The sequence below is a fragment of the Hyaena hyaena genome, unplaced genomic scaffold (genome assembly GCF_003009895.1).
Source record: "Hyaena hyaena isolate Hyena2069 unplaced genomic scaffold, ASM300989v1 scaffold_73, whole genome shotgun sequence".
NCBI classification, from domain to species: Eukaryota; Metazoa; Chordata; class Mammalia; order Carnivora; family Hyaenidae; genus Hyaena; species Hyaena hyaena.
Genome location: NW_024080705.1, coordinates 3,742,286 through 3,761,399, shown reverse-complemented (window position 1 = coordinate 3,761,399; position 19,114 = coordinate 3,742,286). Strand labels below are relative to the sequence as shown.

At 34.2% G+C, this 19,114-nt stretch overlaps 1 protein-coding gene across 1 annotated transcript in view; it reads right to left on the bottom strand.

Annotated features, from left to right (window-relative positions):
- The window catches only part of CTNNA3 (catenin alpha 3), a 1,079,366-nt gene that overhangs the window by 219,155 nt on the left and 841,097 nt on the right, over nt 1-19,114 (bottom strand). The gene's annotated exons all lie outside the window — the stretch shown is intronic.

Below are 19,114 nucleotides of genomic sequence, written 5' to 3'. Positions count from 1 at the left end.
ATGGATCACAAGTTTATTTATGTATTCACCTACTGTAGGGCATCCTGGTTGCTTCCAAATTTGGGCAATTATAAGTAATATAATATCCAAGTGCAAGTCTTTCTGTGGACATAAGTTTTCATGTCCTTTGGGAAAATACCAAAGAATGTGATTGCCAAATTATATGATAAGAGTATGTTTAGTTTTACAAGAAACTGCAGAACTGTCTTCCAAAATGGCTCTGCCATTTTGCATTCCTACCAGTACTATATGAAAATTCCCGTTGCTCCATATCCTTGTCAGCATTGATGTTGTCACTGTTTTGGATTGGGCCATTCTAGTAGATGTGTAATGGTATCTCATTGCTATTTTAATTTGCAACTCCCTAATAACGTATGATATTGAACATCTTTTCAATGCCTTCTTGTCATCTGTACATCTTCTTTGGTTAGGTGTCTGCTTAGTTCTTTTGTGCATTTGTCCATTTTTTAGGCAGGTTGTTTGTTTTCTTATTGTTGAATTTTAGAAGTTTTTTTTTTTTTGTAAATTTTGGTTAGAAGTCCATTATCAGTTATGTCTCTTGCGAATATTTTCTCCAAGTTTGTGTTTTGTCTTCTTATTCTCAACATTACCAATGTCAACATTACCAATGCAGAACAAAAGTGTGTTGTTGTTGTTGCTTAATTTTAATAAAATCTAACTTATCAGTTGTTCTTTTCATGGGTAGTGCTTTTGGTTTTGTGTCTAACAAGTCATTTCCATATCTAAGGTTATCTAGGTTTTCTCTTACGTTATCTTCTGGGAGTTTTTTAGTTTTGCATTTACATTGAGACTTATGATCCATTTTGAGATCATTTTTGTGTAAGGTTTAAGGGCTAGATTCATTTTTTTTCTTTTCTGCATGTGGATATTCTGTTGTCCCAACAGGTATTGTTAAAAACACTACCTTTGCAAGTATTTTCTCCTATTTGGTAGGTCGCCTTTTCATTTTTTTGATAGTTTCCCTTCTGTCGAGAAGTTTTTTAGTTTGACATAATCCCGCTTATTCATTTTTGCTTTTGTTGCCTTTACTTTTTGTGTCAAGTCCAAAAAGTCATTGCCAAAACAGATGCCAAAGAGCTTTCTGCCTATATTTTCTTCTAGGAGGTTTATGGTTTCTATTCTTAGGTTCAAATATTTTATCCATTTTGAGTTAATTTTTGTGTATGGTATAAATAGTGGTGCAGTTCCATTCTTTTCCATGTGACTCTCCAATTTCCCAACATCTTTTACTGAAAAGACAATTTCCCCATTGCATATTCTTGGTTCTTTTGTTGTAAATTTATTGGCCATGCATGTTGGGATTTGTTTGTCAGTTCTCTATTCTATTCCATTGATCAATAAGTCTTTCTATGCCAATACCACATTGTTTTGATTACTATCGCTTTGTAATACAATTTGAAATCATGAAGTGTGATGCCTCTAGTTCTGTTCTTCTTCATCAAGTTTGCTTTGGTTATTCAAGATCTTCTATAGCTCCATCCAAATTTTAGATTGTTTTGTCTATTTCTGTGAAAAATGCTATTGGACTTTTGATAGAGATGAAATTGAATCTGTGGATTGCTTTGGGTAATATGGGCATTTAAATAACATTAATTCTGCTAACCCATAAAAAAGAAATGCCTTTAGGGTTTCCCATATATAATATCATATCTTCTGTAAATAGAGATTATTTTATTTCTTCCTGTCCAACTCAGATGCTTTTTTATTTCTTTTTCTTGCCTGATTGCTATGGCTGGGCTTCTGGGACTATGTCAAATAAAAATGTGACAATGTCCATTTTTGTCATTTTCTTTATCTTAGAGGAGAAGTTTTTAGTATTTCATCATTGTAGGCTTGTCATAACTGATCTTTATTATGGTGAGATATGTTCCCCCTTCATCCAGTTTGTTGTGAGTTCAAGCCCCACATCAGACTCTATGCTAACAACTCAGAGCATGGAACCTGCTTCTGATTCTGTGTCTCCTTCTCTCTCTGCCCCTCTCCTGCTTATGCTCTGTCTCTCTTTCTCTAAAAAATAAGCATTAAAAATAAAACTTTAAAAAATCCACTTGATCATGTTTTTGATCCTTTTACTGTACTGTTAAATTTGGTTTGCCAATATTTTTTGAGGATTTTTGCATCTATGTTCATCATGGATACTAACTATTTACTTACTTACTTATTTATTCTTGAAGTGTCTTCATCCAGTTTCGGTACCAGGGTATTACGGTAATGCTAGACTCATATAATGGGTTTGGGAGTATTCTGTTTTCCTTCCTTTCATTTTTGGTAAAGTTTGAAAAAAACTGGTATTAGTTCTTTAAATGTTTGGTAGAATTCACCAGTGAAGCAATATGGTCCTGGATTTTTTTTTGTTGGAGTTTTTGGATTACTGATTCAATCTTCTTATTCATCTGTTCAGATCTTCTATTTTTTTCATGATTCAGTCTTGGTAGATTGTATGTTTCTAGAAATGTATCCATTTTTTCTAGGTTGCCCAATTTGTTGGCATAAGTTGTTCATTGTAGTCTTTTATGATCCTCTGTATGTGTGTGGTATGAGCTCTAATATCTTTTATTTTATTTATAATATTATTTATTTTAGTTCAAAATCTTTTTTCTTGGTGAGTCTAGCTATCTCTTTCTCCACTTAGTTTATCTTTTTAAAAACTCAGCACTTAGCTTTTTTGATATTTTTTTTATTTTTCTGTTTCCTGTTTCATTTATTTCTGTTCTGATCTTGGTTATCTCTTTCCTTCTGCTAACTTTATTTGGACTTTGTTATTATTTTTCAACTTCCCCTTGAGATGTAAGGTTAGGTAATATTTGAGATCTTTCTTGTTTCCTAATGTAAGCAATTATCCCTACAAATTTCCCTCTTAGGACTGCTTTTGCTGCAGCCCATAAATTTTGGTATGTTGTGTTTTCATTTTTATTTGTCTCAAGTTACATTTTTATTACTGTTTTGATTTCTTCTCTGACCTTTTGGTTCTGGTAGCATGTTATTTACACTCTATATATTTGTGAACTTTCTAGTTTTCTTCTTATAATTGATTTCTAGTTTTATACCATGTGGTCAGAAAGAGATGTTTGAGATTATTTAAATCTTCTTAAATTTATTAAGACACATTTCTGGCTTAACATTTGATATATCAAAAATATAAAAAGAAAAAATAAAAATTTTTCATGTGTCTGGCAAAAAATGTGTGTTCTGCTGCTGTTGGATGGAATGTTTTGTATTTGTATCTTAGGTCCATCTCATCTAATGTGTCTAATGTGTAGCTTAGTCCAGTGTTTCTTTATTTTTCCTCCCCAGTGCTCTATCCATTGAAAATGAGTATTGAAGTACCATGCTATTATTTTATTACTGTCTATTTGTCCCTTCAGGTCTATTAATATTTGCTTTATGTATTTAAGTGATGTATCCTATGTAATGATAATGTGTTTTTGATTTAAAATTATATTTAGTCATTGCTGACTAAGAAAAGTGATTGACTTTTATATGTAACTTTGCCATAATCAACCTTGTTATAATCATGTATTAGTTTCAGGAGATTTCATATTTCCTACCAAGACAATGTATCATCTGTGAACAAAAACTGTTTTATTTCCTCTCTCCTTAGCTAGGAACTTTTAGGCCAGTATTTATTGCAACAGTACTCTATTGCCAGACATTGTCATAAAGGCTTTATTTGAACTAACTAAGTGAATTCTCAAAATATTTTAATAGATATGTAGGCTATCATCTCCATCTTTCTAGAGTTTGGAAGCCAAGAGAGGCTTAATAAATTTCTCATGTTCACATGGTATCAAAGTCAGGATTTCTTTGTCTGACTCTATGTTCTTTCCTACTACATTAATCTATATTGTCTTCTAAAATTCTTATAAGTTTTATACCCTACAACCCAGCAATTGCACTATTAGGTATTTATCTAAGGGATACAGATATGCTGTTTCAAAGGGGCACATGCACCCCAATGTTTATAGCAGCACTAGCAACAATATCCATAGTATGGAAAGAGTCCAAATGTTCATCGATGGGTGAATGGATAAAGAAGATGTGGTATATATATACAATGGATTATTACTCGACAATCAAAAAGAATGAAATCTTGCCATTTGCAACTATGTAGATGGAGCTAGAGGGTATTATGCTAAGTGAAATTAGTCAATCAGAGAAATACAAATATCATATGACTTCATTCATATGGGGACTTTAAGACACAAAACAGATGAACATAACGGAAGGGAAGCAAAAACGATATAAAAATAGGGAATGGGACAAAAACATAAGGGACTCTTAAATATGATGATCAAATAGAGGGTTACTGGAGGGGTTGTGGGAGGGGGATGGGCTAAATGGGTAAGGGGCAGTAAGGAATCTACTCCTGAATCATTGTTGCACTATATGCTAACTAACTTGGATGTAAATTTTAAAAAATAATGAATTAAATAAAAATTAAAAAATAAAATTCTTATAAGTTTTAGTATTAAAAGCAGGACCAAACTTCTTACTTAAATTAGACTCCAAATAATAGCCACTCATTAATGGGCAAGTTTTCTGGAATTAATTTAAGGGTGCCTACACACACAGTAAAAGCCCCTAAATCTAACAAAATAAGTAGAAAATCTTACAATGAATTACACTAGTACAAGAAATACGTTGAAACTTGTTATTATTTATATATTTAGCCATTAAAATTGATACTGATAACTATAAGACATTATGGCAAAAGTCAAAGATGGCTTAAATAGTTGGAGAAATATACCATTTTCATGAATGAAAGAATTCAGTATCATCACAATGTCATTTCGTATATGGATTTAGAATTTAAATGCAATTCCAATCCCCCCAAAATTTCTAACCCCGGCTTAGACAAAATGTTCTTCTATAAAACACAAAACACAATCCATATATGATAATACTGATAAATTTGACTTCATCAAAATACAAAAAAAAAAAAAATTATCCTGAACAAGTTACTATAAAGAGATTAGAAAGCCAAGCTATATGGGTACCTGAGAGGCTCAGTCAGTTGAGCATCCAACTCAGGTCATGGTCTCACAGTTCATGAGTTCGAGCCCCACGTTGGGCTCTGTGCTGAAGCTTGGAGCCTGGAGCCTACTTTGGAGAATTCTGTGTCTCCCTCTCTCTCTCTTCTCCTCCCCAGCTTGTGTTCTCTCTCTCTCTCTCTCTCACTCTCTCTTTCTCTCTCTCTTTCAAAAATAAACATTAAAAAAAAGAAAGACAAGCTACAGATATACTGAAAATATCTGTGAATCATGTAAACCACAAAGGACTTACATTTGCATTCAAAACATATAAAGAACTTATAGATAACACAAAAATAAGTGAACAACTCAATTTAAAAGAAAGGCAAAATGTTTGAACAGAAACTTCACCAAAGCAAATATACAGATAGAAAAAAATATATATCAAATGATGTTCAGGGAATCAGGCATGAAAATAAAACTAAAGACATCCAAGTTGAAAATGAGGCAGTTTAATTATATTCTCAGATGACATTATCTTGTATACAGAAAATATTAAGGAATACATACACATACACAATTAAACTAATAAACAAGTTCAGCAAGGTTGTAAAATATAAGATCAATATATTTAAAAAATTGTACTTTGGGGTGCCTCGGTGGTACAATTGGTTGAGTGTCCAATTCTTGATCTTAGCTTAGGTCATCCTCTCACAGTTTGTGAGTTCAAGCCCCACATCAGGTTGTGTGCTGATTGTGCAGAACCTACTTGCGATTTTGTCCTCCTTTTCTGCCACTCCCTATTTGTGCTCTCTCCCTCTCTCTCTGTCTCTTTCAAAATAAATAAATAAACTTAAAAAACTGCACTTCAATACACTGCATAAAATAATGAGATGAAATGAAATTAAGAAACAATGAAATTTATAAAAGCATCAAAAATAATAAAATTTTAGGAAAATAATTAATAAAAGATGTGTGACTTTCTACACTGAAAACTACAAATCATTGTTGAAAGAAATTAAAGCATATCTAAATAAATGGAAACACATCCCATGTTCATGGGTTGAAAAACTTAATAATATTAAGATAGCAATACCTCCCAAATTGATCTACAGATTCAATCCTTCAATCTCTATCAAACTTCCAGATGTGTCTTTTTCCCCCCAGAAATGACATACTTATTCTAAAATTATTGGAAAATTCAAGGGACTCATAACAGCCAGAACTAATTTGAAAAATAATGAAGTTGGAGGACTCACACTTTCTGATTTTCAAACTTACCACAAAACTACAGTAACCAAGATGGAGTGGTACTGACATAAGAACAGGCATAGATTGGGGAACCTGGGTTGTTTGGGCAGTTAAGCCACTGACTCTTGATTTCAGCTCAGGTCATGACCTCATGGTTCATGGGATGGAACCCACTGTTGGGCTCTGTGCTAACAGCATTGGGCCTGGTAAGGATTCTCTACCTCCTCTCTCTCTGCCCCTCCCCCTTCCCAAATAAATAAACATTAAAAAAAAAAGAACAGGCAGAGATTGAAGAGAACTGAGTCTCGAAATAAACCCTCATACTTATAGTCAATTTATTACAGCAACTCAATTGGGAAATAGTAGCTTTTCCAAAATGGTGCTGGATCTAATGGATATCCACATGCAAAAGAATGAAATTGGACTCTTGCCTAATATGAGATACAAAAGCCAACTCAAAGCTGATCAAAGAACTAAATATAAGAGCTAAAAGTATAAAGCGTTTGGAAGAAAACGTAGGAGTAAACCTTCATAGTCTTTGCTAAAGCAATTGTTTTATGGACATGAAGCCAAAATAAAAAATAGATAAAATGCACTTCATCAAAACATAAAAGTTTTGTGCTTCAAAGGATACCATTATGTAACTTAAAAGGCAGCCTACAGGAAGGGAGGAAATTTTGTAAATCATCTATTTTGTAAGAGACTTGCTTCTGGAATACATAAAGAACAATTACATATTATATCTCAATTATAAAAAGGACAAATACCCATCTTTTAAAAAATGGGCAAAAAACCTAAAAAATATTTCCTTCAAAAATATATATAAATGGGCATTAAGCATATAAAATGATGTTCAACATAATTATTCATAAGGGAAATGCAAATCAAAGCCACAATGAGATACCACTTCACATCTACTAGGATGACTATAATCAAAGGTGAACAATAAAAGCATTGATAGGGATGAGGATAATCCAAACCGTCATATACTGCTGGTGGGGACCATTGTACCCCCATTGTAAAATGGTACAAGCTGATGCCACTAGAAAAGTCAGTAGTTTCTCAAATGGTTACCACAGAGTTACCATATAATACAGAAATATCACTACCAGGTATATATTCAATATAAATAAAAACATACCTACCCGAAAACTTGTATTAAAATGTTCATCAGAATTATTTATAATAGCTAAAATATGGAAATAATTCAGATGTCCATCAACTTATAAACCGATAAATAAAATGTGGTATATTAATACAACAGAATTGCCCATAAAATGAAGTAGTGAAACATGCTATATATAGATAGACTGAATACATCATGCTAAGTTAAAGAAGCCAGTTACAAAAGACCTGTTGTATGATTCCATTTATATGTAATGTTCAGAATAGGCAAATCTATAGAGTAGAAATTGCCTAGTTTAGGGAAAATGAAAATGTTTTTAAATTGATTATGATGGGACAAATCTGTGAACATACTAAAAATCATTAAAATATATGTTTTGGAGGCACCTGGGTGCAAACTCTTTTGCTAATCATGTTGTTAGCAAAGGAAAACTAAAACAATCTTGGATCTTCTCTTTTGACACAATGAAAAATAAATAATTTGTCTATATCAATAGCTAGAGTGAAGGAGTAAGACAGGAAGTTAAATGAAAGAAAGATGGGGGAAGGGAGAGATAATCTGTAGCAGTTATTTACTAGGCAGATTCAAAGTGCCAAAGTCAAACCTTCTAAGGATGTTCTGTTTTTCTTTTGGAACCCCATGTATAAAATGTTACAAAAATGTCAGAGTGATTTAGAAAAAAATAAACCTTTTTTTTTCATGCTGCGTATACTTTAGACAAAGTCATCAGTGGAATGCAGAATAAATTTGGTTTTGTTTTTCATTAATGGGAGCATTTTTTTAAAAGCATCAAATCGATACTGCCACTTTGCAGAAAGTGCCAATCCTAATTGTTTTCTTATGGGATTTTCTGGGTATAGAAAGCTGTGGCTTTAACTGGGTCTAGCATATATTTGAATCATTCTCTGGCAAGATCCTCCTTTCTCTCTCCCTATATCTACCCTAACAGTATTTGCAACCAGCAGAGGAGATAAGAGGAAATAGCTGATCTTCCACATGCTCTTAACTCTTTTCAATTCACCATTTTAAGGTTAACCAATAGAGAAAAGAAAATCAGAAAAATCCCACTTCCCCAAATCAAGTTCCCTTCCTGCATTTTACCATCTGTCTGTAATAACTGATGCTTACTAACAAGACATTCTCCAGATCTAATCATCGTTAACAAATATCCATCTTTTTTTAAACTTGCTTTTCAAAATGTGACCTTAGAACAGAGATTGCAAAACTTGTGGTCCTTGGCATTATGTATTGGCACAAATGATGGGATTGTGAGTTTTATTTTATTTTGTTTTAAGCTGAGTTAGCTGTCTATACTTAGAAACCAACAGATTTTTACATTAAAATCTGTATTTCTGAGTTATTTTGAGAAATTGAAATAAAACAGGGCCTGCATTTACACACAGCAATAGTTGACTGAAGTTAGGTAGAGACCAACCCTTTAGACTAAGCTTATACTCTCCATTTCACCAAAGGCCACCTTACTGAGCCCTTTTATTTATTATTATTTTTGTCCACTACTGTAAGCATTTGAATTTTTTACCCTTACTTAGGAATGCCCTGCACACAAGACTGGGAGGGAGCTGGCTGATGGTGAGAGGCACCTCTAAATGCATTTTAGGTTAGGAAGAATACTCCTAATAAAATGCTCCATAAGTTTTAATTAGGGACTCAATAGGCTTCTGTGGACTGAGGAAGCTAAATGGTATTCATAGTACTAATTAACAGGAAAAATATATTCTAAGTTCGAAATAGTCAACTTACAAAAGGACTACATGTACTTTCTCATCAGAAGATGATGTCTGATCTCACTTAGGTCTCATATCCTGGCCTAATCACTAAGTATTAGCTAAGCAGTTACCTAAGAGTTCTAAAGAATAACTGCATGCAAAAGGATTTCATGTGCATAAATGTGTAACTCTGGCTTTCTGCCTTTCTAGTTAGGGAAAGTAGAATAAGATTAGAGCTATTCCCAATGGTGAATATAGCATGATGTATAAATTTGTCAAATCACTAAGTGGTACACCTAAAATTGATACAACATTGTGTGTCTACCAAACTAAAAAAAAAAAAAAAAAAAAAAGATTAAATATTTTTAGGAAAAAAATAAAATCAACTCTTGAAACTTTTGCAGCTGGATCCACTTAATAGCCGATCTCTCATCTAAAAGCAGTCAGAAAGATGTCTCCTCTTTCCATCAAGAAATTAAACACATATAAAACAGGCTCACTTTCCAATTTTAGTTTATTGTGCTACCTTTATTCTTTGAATCTCCAAGTTGATTCCCTATTCTGCCATTTAGCTGTTTGACCTTAGTCAAGTTGCTTAATTTCTCTCAGCAAGGTTTTCTTATCAGCAAAACAGTAATAAAAGTATTTATCTCAATCATTGTAAGCATAGATATAATGAGGTAATTAGTATAAGGTGTTTTGCATGATGCTAGCACAGATTACTAAATGCTTTATTTATTTTACCTTATTTTCTTCCCTATTTTTCTCTTCTCTTTATTATCAAAAAAAGTTATTTTTGTCCTGTAAAAACAATAAAATAGCCACTCTGCCAATACTTCTGATTAACAAGCTTCCTTTATCCACTACCAAATTATCTACAAATAAGAGAACTCTTTGTTTTCTAGAGTTTTAAATGCCAGGAATAGAGATTATTTAATCCTTTATCTTCAGTTTATAGGTAATAAAAGTGAATTCCAGAGATGTTCAGTGATTTGCTAAAATCACTTACACAAGGGAGTAGAACTCCTATGTTTTGAAACACAAAAGACAAAAATGGAACTAAACATAGGGCTCTTGTATAGATGAGCTCTATAGAGCACATTGGAGGAACTCACTCTCTCTATTTTTTTAATTTAGTGGAATAGTGAATTGATCAAAAGAAATAGATAAGTCCCAACTTATATAATCAGACTGGTAATTAAACAAAGTCTGTCTTCTAGGCCTGGAATTATTCATCAGTAATTATTAGTTAGCATGTTTCCTTGTTAACTCTTGGCCAAATACTATCATGGAAAGTAATACTAGAATGTTTCAGTTTCAGAGATACTTCATGCAAAAATGAAACGTATATCAAAACTTTTGGTATATAATTTCAGCTGGACATTTTGTACATGCCATCTTTTGGCCTGTTAATATTCCTGAAAAATACTTACCTGCATTTGGAAGCTGGATACAAAGTTCCAATAGCTACAATATATTTAAAATTACCTTATAAAATAAACTTTCCCCAAATAAAATGTCATTGCTCATCAGGAGTTTCAGAGACTCAAATGACCTCCTTCCACTTAAGATTGCGGGGGTGGGGGTGGGGAGGACGTTTAATTTATTTTTTTACATTTATTTATTTATTTTGAGAGAAAGAGAGACTGTAAGTGGGGAAGGGGCAGAGAGAGAGAGACAGGGAGACAGAGAGAATTCTAAGCAGGCTCTGCACCACCAGCACAGAACGTGATGTGGGGCTTGAACTCATTATCTAATAATAGATCATGACCTGAGCCAAAGTCAGACACTTAACCATCTGAACCAGCCAGGTGCCCCTGGGGAAAAGATGTTTAAAAGTAGAAAAGGAAGAAGACGAACATTCACTGAACAACGATGTTCAACGATGTGGCATTTGGTACTTTAATGTGTCAACCCATTTAACCTTACTATTATTTTCACTTTACAATGGAGTATACCCTTTACAGTATAGAATCAAGAGATATTAAGTGACTTTCCCAAGAACATCAAACCAAAATTCAAAACCAAGTCTATCCCCATATTTTACGCTTTATTCAATAAACCATGCTGTTTGCCATCTTTTAAAATTTTCTATAAGATTCATTGTCATTCTACCTGGTTTATATACTAATTAATTCAATAATTATTTATTGGATGCTCTTTATATTAGGCTAGGAAAACAAAAACAAAGACTCTAGACAGTGTATAGCACACAGTAGGCCCTTAAAACATACTTATTGAATGAATGAATGAATTCACTCCCATCCTCAATTTGCTAATCATCTATCTAGAACTACACTGTCCAATAAATAGCCACTAGCCATGTATGGCTATTGTACACTTAAAATATATCTAGTCTAGATTAAGAATGGCTCTAAGTGTAAAATATGCACCAGATTTCTAAGACATACTACAAATAATATATATCATTAATAGTTTTTACATTAATACATGTTGAAATGATAAAATTTAGAGTGTATTGGATTAAATAAACATGTTATTAAGATTGGTTTCACCTGTTTATTTTTACCTTTTTTTAGGGTGGTTACTGGAAAATTTTAAATTATATCTGAGGTCTACCTTCTATTGGTTAGCATTGATCTAGCGTCATTAAGTGTTGAGTCACTTGCTTTTCTGTTCCAAGTTCATTATTAAATCAAATTTTCTTCTCTTTCTCTTTAATGTATAAGACCAAATCAGGTTTTAAATTCAGTCTTTTTAAAAATACAGTCTTTTTAAATACAGTCTTTTTAAATATGTTATGAGATTCTAATCAATTGTTAGGGGTTAGAAAATTTTTATATCCAAATATGAAATAGTCCATACACAAACTCCCCTAAGATATGACTTCCCTTTTAACCCTACTGTTGTGAGAAGTAACTGCAGCTTTCTAAATCCATTACTGGATCCAGTTCTAGAAGATGAAATTTAACCTTTCACCGGGCAATCAAACACTTAAGGGTGTTCATCAACTGTCTCTATCCCACTTCATGCTTCAGCCAACTTAGTGATCCAGAATTCATTTCTGTTGCATTCCTGGAACACGGGAATGAGCATTGTGCCTTTAGTCATGTTATGTTCAAGTCCACTTGAAGTTCTAGTTTTTCAAATCTAGCTCCTGCCTAGTCATCATTTTGATGTAAATATTGCTTGTGTTGCTTACTTCATCATATAAAATTCCCAAACTACTCTAATCCCATATAGCTTTCTCCCTCCTCTTAATTCCAAAACACTAATATCTCATTCAAAAATATCTCCACAGGACTGTGGAAAGGCTCTGATTTTTCTATAATTGCATGACTCCTCATTTCCCTGAATTCCAAACACCATGAATGGAAAATTTATAAAGAACTCTCTCCAACATGGAAAGGTCACTCACTGAACATTCACATTAGGCTTTTTAAAATTTTTTTTTAAAAATTATTATTCATTCTGGGACAGAGAGAGAGCAAGTGGGGGAGGGGAAGAGAGAGAGATAAAAGGAGAGAGAATCCCCAGCATGCTCTGCACTATCAGCTCAGACCTCGAGGTGGGGCTGGAACTCACAAACCGTGAGATCATGACCTGGACTGACACCAAGAGTCAGTCAAACAACTGAGCCAACCCCGGACACCCCTCAAGTTAGGCTTTTAAGAATCATGCTCATCATGACTTTTAGATGAAAGGAATAAGATGCTGAACAGTTTCTAATCCAGGGAGTGGGCAGTCACACCTGTGCTCTATATAACCAAAAGCATTCCTGACTTAGTTATAGCATCCCTTCCCCATTAAAAAGGAGAGCTGCCAAGATGTTCACTGAGAACAGTTGCTGGTTTGTGTACAGTATAAGTATGGGTTTGTTCTTTTTCTTTTTCTTTTTTTTTTTTTTTCATTTTTAGGGGGAGGAGGAAGAATGGGATGGGACTCTAAAAGCTCTATTTATTTATAACTGAGCATATCCTTATTTGATAACAGATGATCCATTAAAGCAACGTGTGACACTTGAACAGGATTCTGTCGAAAAGCAAAGATAGAAGTAGCACTGAGAGCAATGAGCACTTCTTGCAAACAGCAAGAGTCCCCTCTCCAGCCTTCTCTCTTGGCACTGGGGCTTTGCTAAATCTGGCTCGCCATTTTGTGAGTGGGAACAATCAGCTTTGTAGGTTGGAGGGAAGTATTATAATTAAATGTCCACCCACTTTTTCCTTTTTGATGAAAGGCTCCCATGAAACTTACTAAAATAAGGTGCATCAAGACAGATGAATTTTTGATGAATAAGTCAAAGCACTGACGAAGCTGGCTTTTCACACAGAGAAACTTCTCTAATTCGCAGAAAATTTTGAGGCTTAGATTATTAATACTGTCATATTTAATGAGAATTAATATGGTAAAACCCATGGGATAAAGTGGAGATTTTACCTTTTTAGTTGATAGCAACTATGTAGTTAGTGTTCAGCATGAACTGATTGCTGAGAACAAATTGTAATATGATTCAAAAATAATAGTTGAGTTTTTAGAATGTAATTTTCAAGAAATATTAAGTAACAGCCTTTATAATAAGCAATACATGTATTGAGTGCAATGGCATTCTTCTGAATAACTGTTACATTACCACATTAAAGTTACAAACTGTATCTGTGAAGTGCACAAAGTTCTTTAAAATATTATCTAATCGTGGAACAAATTCCTTCTGAGAGAGATCTAAAGCATGGTTTATAGTGTTCATTTTTGATGGCAAAGGTATTTGCTAATATCATTGTGAAGAATTATTTTAAAGTATTCATGTTCACTAAAGTAGAAGTCACTCTACTAAATAATTGGGCTCAGACATATGTTCCAAGTCCAGTTACTAGAATCCTCAAAGTTAACTTTTTATTTTTTTAATTTTTTTAATTTTTTAAAAATGTTTTATTTATTTCTGAGAGAGAGAGAGAGAGAGAGAGAGCGTGAGCAGAGGAGGTTCAGAGAGAGAGGGAGATACGGAATCTGAAGCAGGCTCCAGGCTCTGAGCTGGCTGTCAGCACAGAGACCGACGCGGGGCTCGAACCCACGAACCGTGAGATCATGACCTGAGCCGAAGTCAGACCCTTAACCGACTGAGCCACCCAGGCGCCCCAAAGTTAACTTTTTAGAGAGAAAGGAAAGTGAATTAGTATTATGATTGTGTTCTTCATTCAATACAGATTTATTGAGTACTAGCTGCATAGACTTGGCTAACAAAAGAGTCTCTTAGTGATTATAGGTAAAATTCTTACTCTCTAGAATCTAACTATTATAATTTTTAAGATAAAAGTACTATTTTAAACTTCATGTTTAATAGGTATTATTGGTGGAATTCACTAGAGTTAATGGTGCCCTAATTCACCATCAGTGTAAGATCAAAGTACTGGGAAATATAATTCAATGAACACATTTGTCATTAGATGATAATCACTTAATAAGGATGATTTTTAAAATGTCAAACTTTTTTGTTCTTTCAAGATTGTATTTAAATTCAAGTTAGTTAACATATAGTGTAGTATTGGTTTCATGGCTAGAATTTAGTGATTCATCAATTGCATATAACATCCAGTGCTCATTACAAGTGCCCTCCTTAAGGCCCATCATTCATTTACCCCATCCTCCCCCACCACTTTTCCAGCAATCCTAAGTTTGTTCCCTATAGTTATTAGTATCTTATAGTTTGCCTCCGTCTCTAATTTTATCTCATTTTATGCAAACTTTTTGACTCTTCCTTCTCATTTCCATCATGGTTTGGTGGATCTCATGTTATACAGAGTAATTGGGATGTTCAAAGTAGGATAAGCTTAGGGCGCCTGGGTGGCTCAGTAAGCGTCCGACTTCGGCTCAGGCCGTGATCTCACGGTTTGTGGTTTCGAGCCCTGCGTCGGGCTTTGTGTTGACTGCTACCTCAGAGCCTGGAGCCTGCTTCAGATTCTGTATCTCCCTCTCTCTCTGACCCTTCCCTGCTCACTCTGTCTCTCTCTCTCAGAAATAAATAAAACATTAAAAATTAAAAAAAAAAAGTAGGATAGGCTTTGCCTAATAGTTACTCAGTTCAGCATAATGAAACAAAATTAGCCTCAAGAATCTAGGTTCCCCAGTTATTTACACTACTGAGGTTTTATAACCATCACTTCACCCATGATCGTTTTATACCAAACTACATGATAATATAAAGGGAGACCTCAGATATGACCACACTAGACAATGGGAAGGTTCAGTCCCAATTTATTGGCTAATCTCCTCTTCATTTCTATTTATTTTCTCTAACACCCCAGATCCTTTTGGTTGCCTAAGTATTACCCATAGAATTTCTTAATGCTTTGTTTTCATTTTTGTTTTCGTTTCTTTGTGTTCAAATCCAGTTTTTTTTTTTTTTTTTTTTTGGTAAAAGCTACAATTTTAACCATTATCTAGGGTATTCCTTTAACAGCATTAAGTTTTTCTTTAAAGACCTGATAGGAATTCTTTAAAAATGGACTTTTCTTTCCATTTAAGTCTTACTTCAACAAGTTCACTGATTTTAGATTTCTCTGACAAACACAGTTGAGGTATCAAAACCCAGACATGTTGAAATAGCTTTTCCTTGAAGTCATTTAGAATCTACGACTTTCTGTCCTACTCTATCAAATTACCCAGTTGGGGAATAAGATGGGTATAAGTAGTCTGGGTGGACAGGTGGTAGTGAAAACAAAAGTGGATCGGTAAACAATCCAGACAAGGTAAACTCGCAATGTCTTCTGAAACTCATATATTTAAACTCTCCTATTTCCCCAGACTCTGTCACAGACACTTCTGGTGGAATGTTTGTAATAAATTAATGATGATTTTCTCTATTGCCTTGGTTAGACAGCTCCTTTCAAAAAGAAATGTTCCTGAGAGAAAAATGCAGTGTTTTGTTTGTTTGTTTGCTTTCCTTTGTCTTCTTTCTTTTTTTAATGTTTGGGTTTTTAATTCTTTTGAGAGAGAGAGAGAGAGAAAGAGAGAGAGAGAGAGAGAGAAAGGAAGGGGCAGAGAGAGAAGAGAGACAGAGAATCCAAAGCAGGCTCTGCACTGTCAGCACAGAGCGCCATGTGGGGCTCAAACCCATGAGCTGAAGTCAGACACTCAACTGACTGAGCCACCGAAGTGCCCATGTTTTGTTAAACAATGTAGTCGATAAACAGTATGTTTAAAAACAATTTTCTTCCAGCCTCTATCTCTTAGAAAATTAGAAGTCTCCCAATTATAAAAATTATTTCTTATATCATAGAATTTTAAAAGGTGGCAGTGACATTAGACATTATCTTGTTTAACCTACACTTTATGTAAAACAAATTAAGTCCTGAGAAGAGAAGTATAGTAGATCAAAGGTAGCCATAAACACTTTGCTATTCCTTCCGTTGAGAGGTGAAGTTTCATGCCTCCCTGCATCCCTTCATATTTGGGCAGGCTCTGTGATTGTTCTGACTAATAGTATACAGTGGAAGTGGTATTCTGCCACTTTTGGGCCCAGACCTAAAGAGGATGTAAGCTTCCTGTTTATGACTTGTTTTTGTGACTTCTCATCTCAGAACCAGCAACAATTTTGCAAGAAGCTGAAGCCACATAGAAAGACCATGTATTGGTGCCCCAGTGAAGAGCCACAGCTGAGCTCCCAGCTAACAGTTATCATGCACTTTCAGTCATGTAAATGTGTCATCTTATATGTCTAGCCCAGTCAAACCTCTCAAGGGTTCCATCCCTAGGCATTATTTGAGAGTAATCACATGAGAAAACCTAAGTGAGAGTTGCCCATCTGCCCAGTCAACCCATAGTGAAAGAATAATAAATGGTTGTTTTAATCCACTAAGTTTGGAGATGGCTTGTTATGTGATATAATCTATCTGGAACTGAAAATGCCTTAGACGAGTTTCTCAGTAATACCAGAAGGAGAACTATGAGAGTGCAAAACTAGCATAATCTCATCGTATATTTGAAGGGGACACTCAAAGTTAAATAAGACTCATTCTCAGTCCCCCAGTAGCTCAAAATTATAAAATCTTTTTATTCTTTCAATGATCGCATGAAATACAGAATTTTCCAGATCATTGAATATTTAAAACAGATTCTTAGGGCTCCGTCTACATAATAATAAAAGATTATTCTCAATAAATTTATTTAATTATTTTGAGAGAGAGATAGAGCATGAGCAGGGAGAAACAGAGAGAGATAGGGAGAGAGAGAATCACAAGCAGGCTCTGCACTGTAGAATACATGACCTGAGTTGAAACAGTCAGACGCATGATTGACCAAGTCACCCAGGAGCACTTAAGGTAGCATTTCCAAGTGTTCCTTCAAGGCACTGCCTTAATAATAAGTGTCATGGAAGGAAGAGCTCCTCAGGTAAACTGATTTGGGGAAATTCTGCCTTAATTTAAGGGGTCTCTTAATCTATGGATTTTTTGAAACTGTAAAATCTCCAAGAGGAGAAATAGATACAACTTTTCCCCCAAAAATTGTATGACCAAAGGGTACTTCCTTATTGAGCACCTTATGATATTTATGTTTCTTAGACTAAGAAACTAAGAAACATATTTCTAAACTAAGAAATAGCAGTAGGGATGCAACTTTATTAGCTGATACCAGCTTTTACTTTCAGAACATTTCACCAACAAATTGTTTTCATAATTTGGTGTATCTTCAGCTTAAAGAACACATTTTTAGAAAAAAATGTTTTTGATTATCAGGGACTACACTTAGTTAGGTGCCTTTAATGATTTGCTCCTTCTGCTTTGCCTCTTACTTTTAATATTTCCCTGTGGGAAGAGTGCATACATATTTGAGGAAGATGACAAGAGAGAATAAATAAAGCTAGAATTATAATAAATAATTGAATGAATTAGTTAAAAATTGTTAGCCTGGATATCAGCTCCATCTCCAATTGGCCTGGTTTGGGTTACCTTTATTTTCATATAATGCCAGTGAAAATTGTTAACAGTGATCCTGTCATGCAGAGTTCTTGGGAAGTTCAAAGTCAATTTCAAAGTTGGACGTAGGTCAGTTTTAAGGTTGACAAGATCTTAGTAATTATCTATTTATCCACTCCTTTCATATTTTTAGACATGAAGATTAGGAACCAGAAAGTTTGTAGTGAAAATGCTAGCTACATTGGAAACTTCCTTCCTAGGGGATCCACATTTAAGATTTTGGGAAAACCCTCTATGTTAATAGATGTTTTATCAAATGCTGTGATTTTAATTTGGGTGGTGTCTACTTCTAACTGACAAGGTTACCAAGCAATTTGAGCCCCTAAACATATTTCACCACAAAGGCATGGCCAGTAAGTATATGAAAGTGTGGCAGTCAGAGAATTTAATAATCAGTACAGCATGGCACTGACAATGAGAACAGACACTAGCTGTAAACAACTGGTACAGTCATACTGATGAGTGCTGGCAGTGTATCAGCTCTGGTATATGAATCTGGTCAAGCACATTTTCCCTTCCATGGGTTCCTGGCTTTGTGAGAACTGTCACTTTACTGGTTTTAGAAATCCTTCCATTGACACTTACTCTTCTACTATGGCTTCATTACTGATCCCCATAATATAATAGGTTCCTTATCTATTTCCTAGGAATTGCCTAGCACTTTATGGCTCTTTCAGCAATATGTCACCTTGTCCCCAAGTCATGGAGCATTTTCATGCTTCCAGTTTCCAAGCTGAAGAAAATGATAGTTTTATCATCTCCTCTTGCATCTAGCGGATCATGGACCAATCTACTATATCCACTTATTTTGGATCTTTCTACCCTTGTAATCTTACACTATTTTTCTACATAGTTCAATATGATTTGAAAGCCTAAAAGAGTAATACATCCATGGAAAGATGGTAGAGAAACAATAAAATGGCATGAGATAGAGTATTTGATACTTTTATGTTAAAATATGAAGAAAATATTCCTAAGGTCAAAACAAAATATCTGCATTTAACCAGTGTGTGTGTATGTGTGTGTAGCTTTGGAAAACAAATATGCATTAAAGAAAACAATTTAAACTTTGCTTCTGTCAAAAGTTTT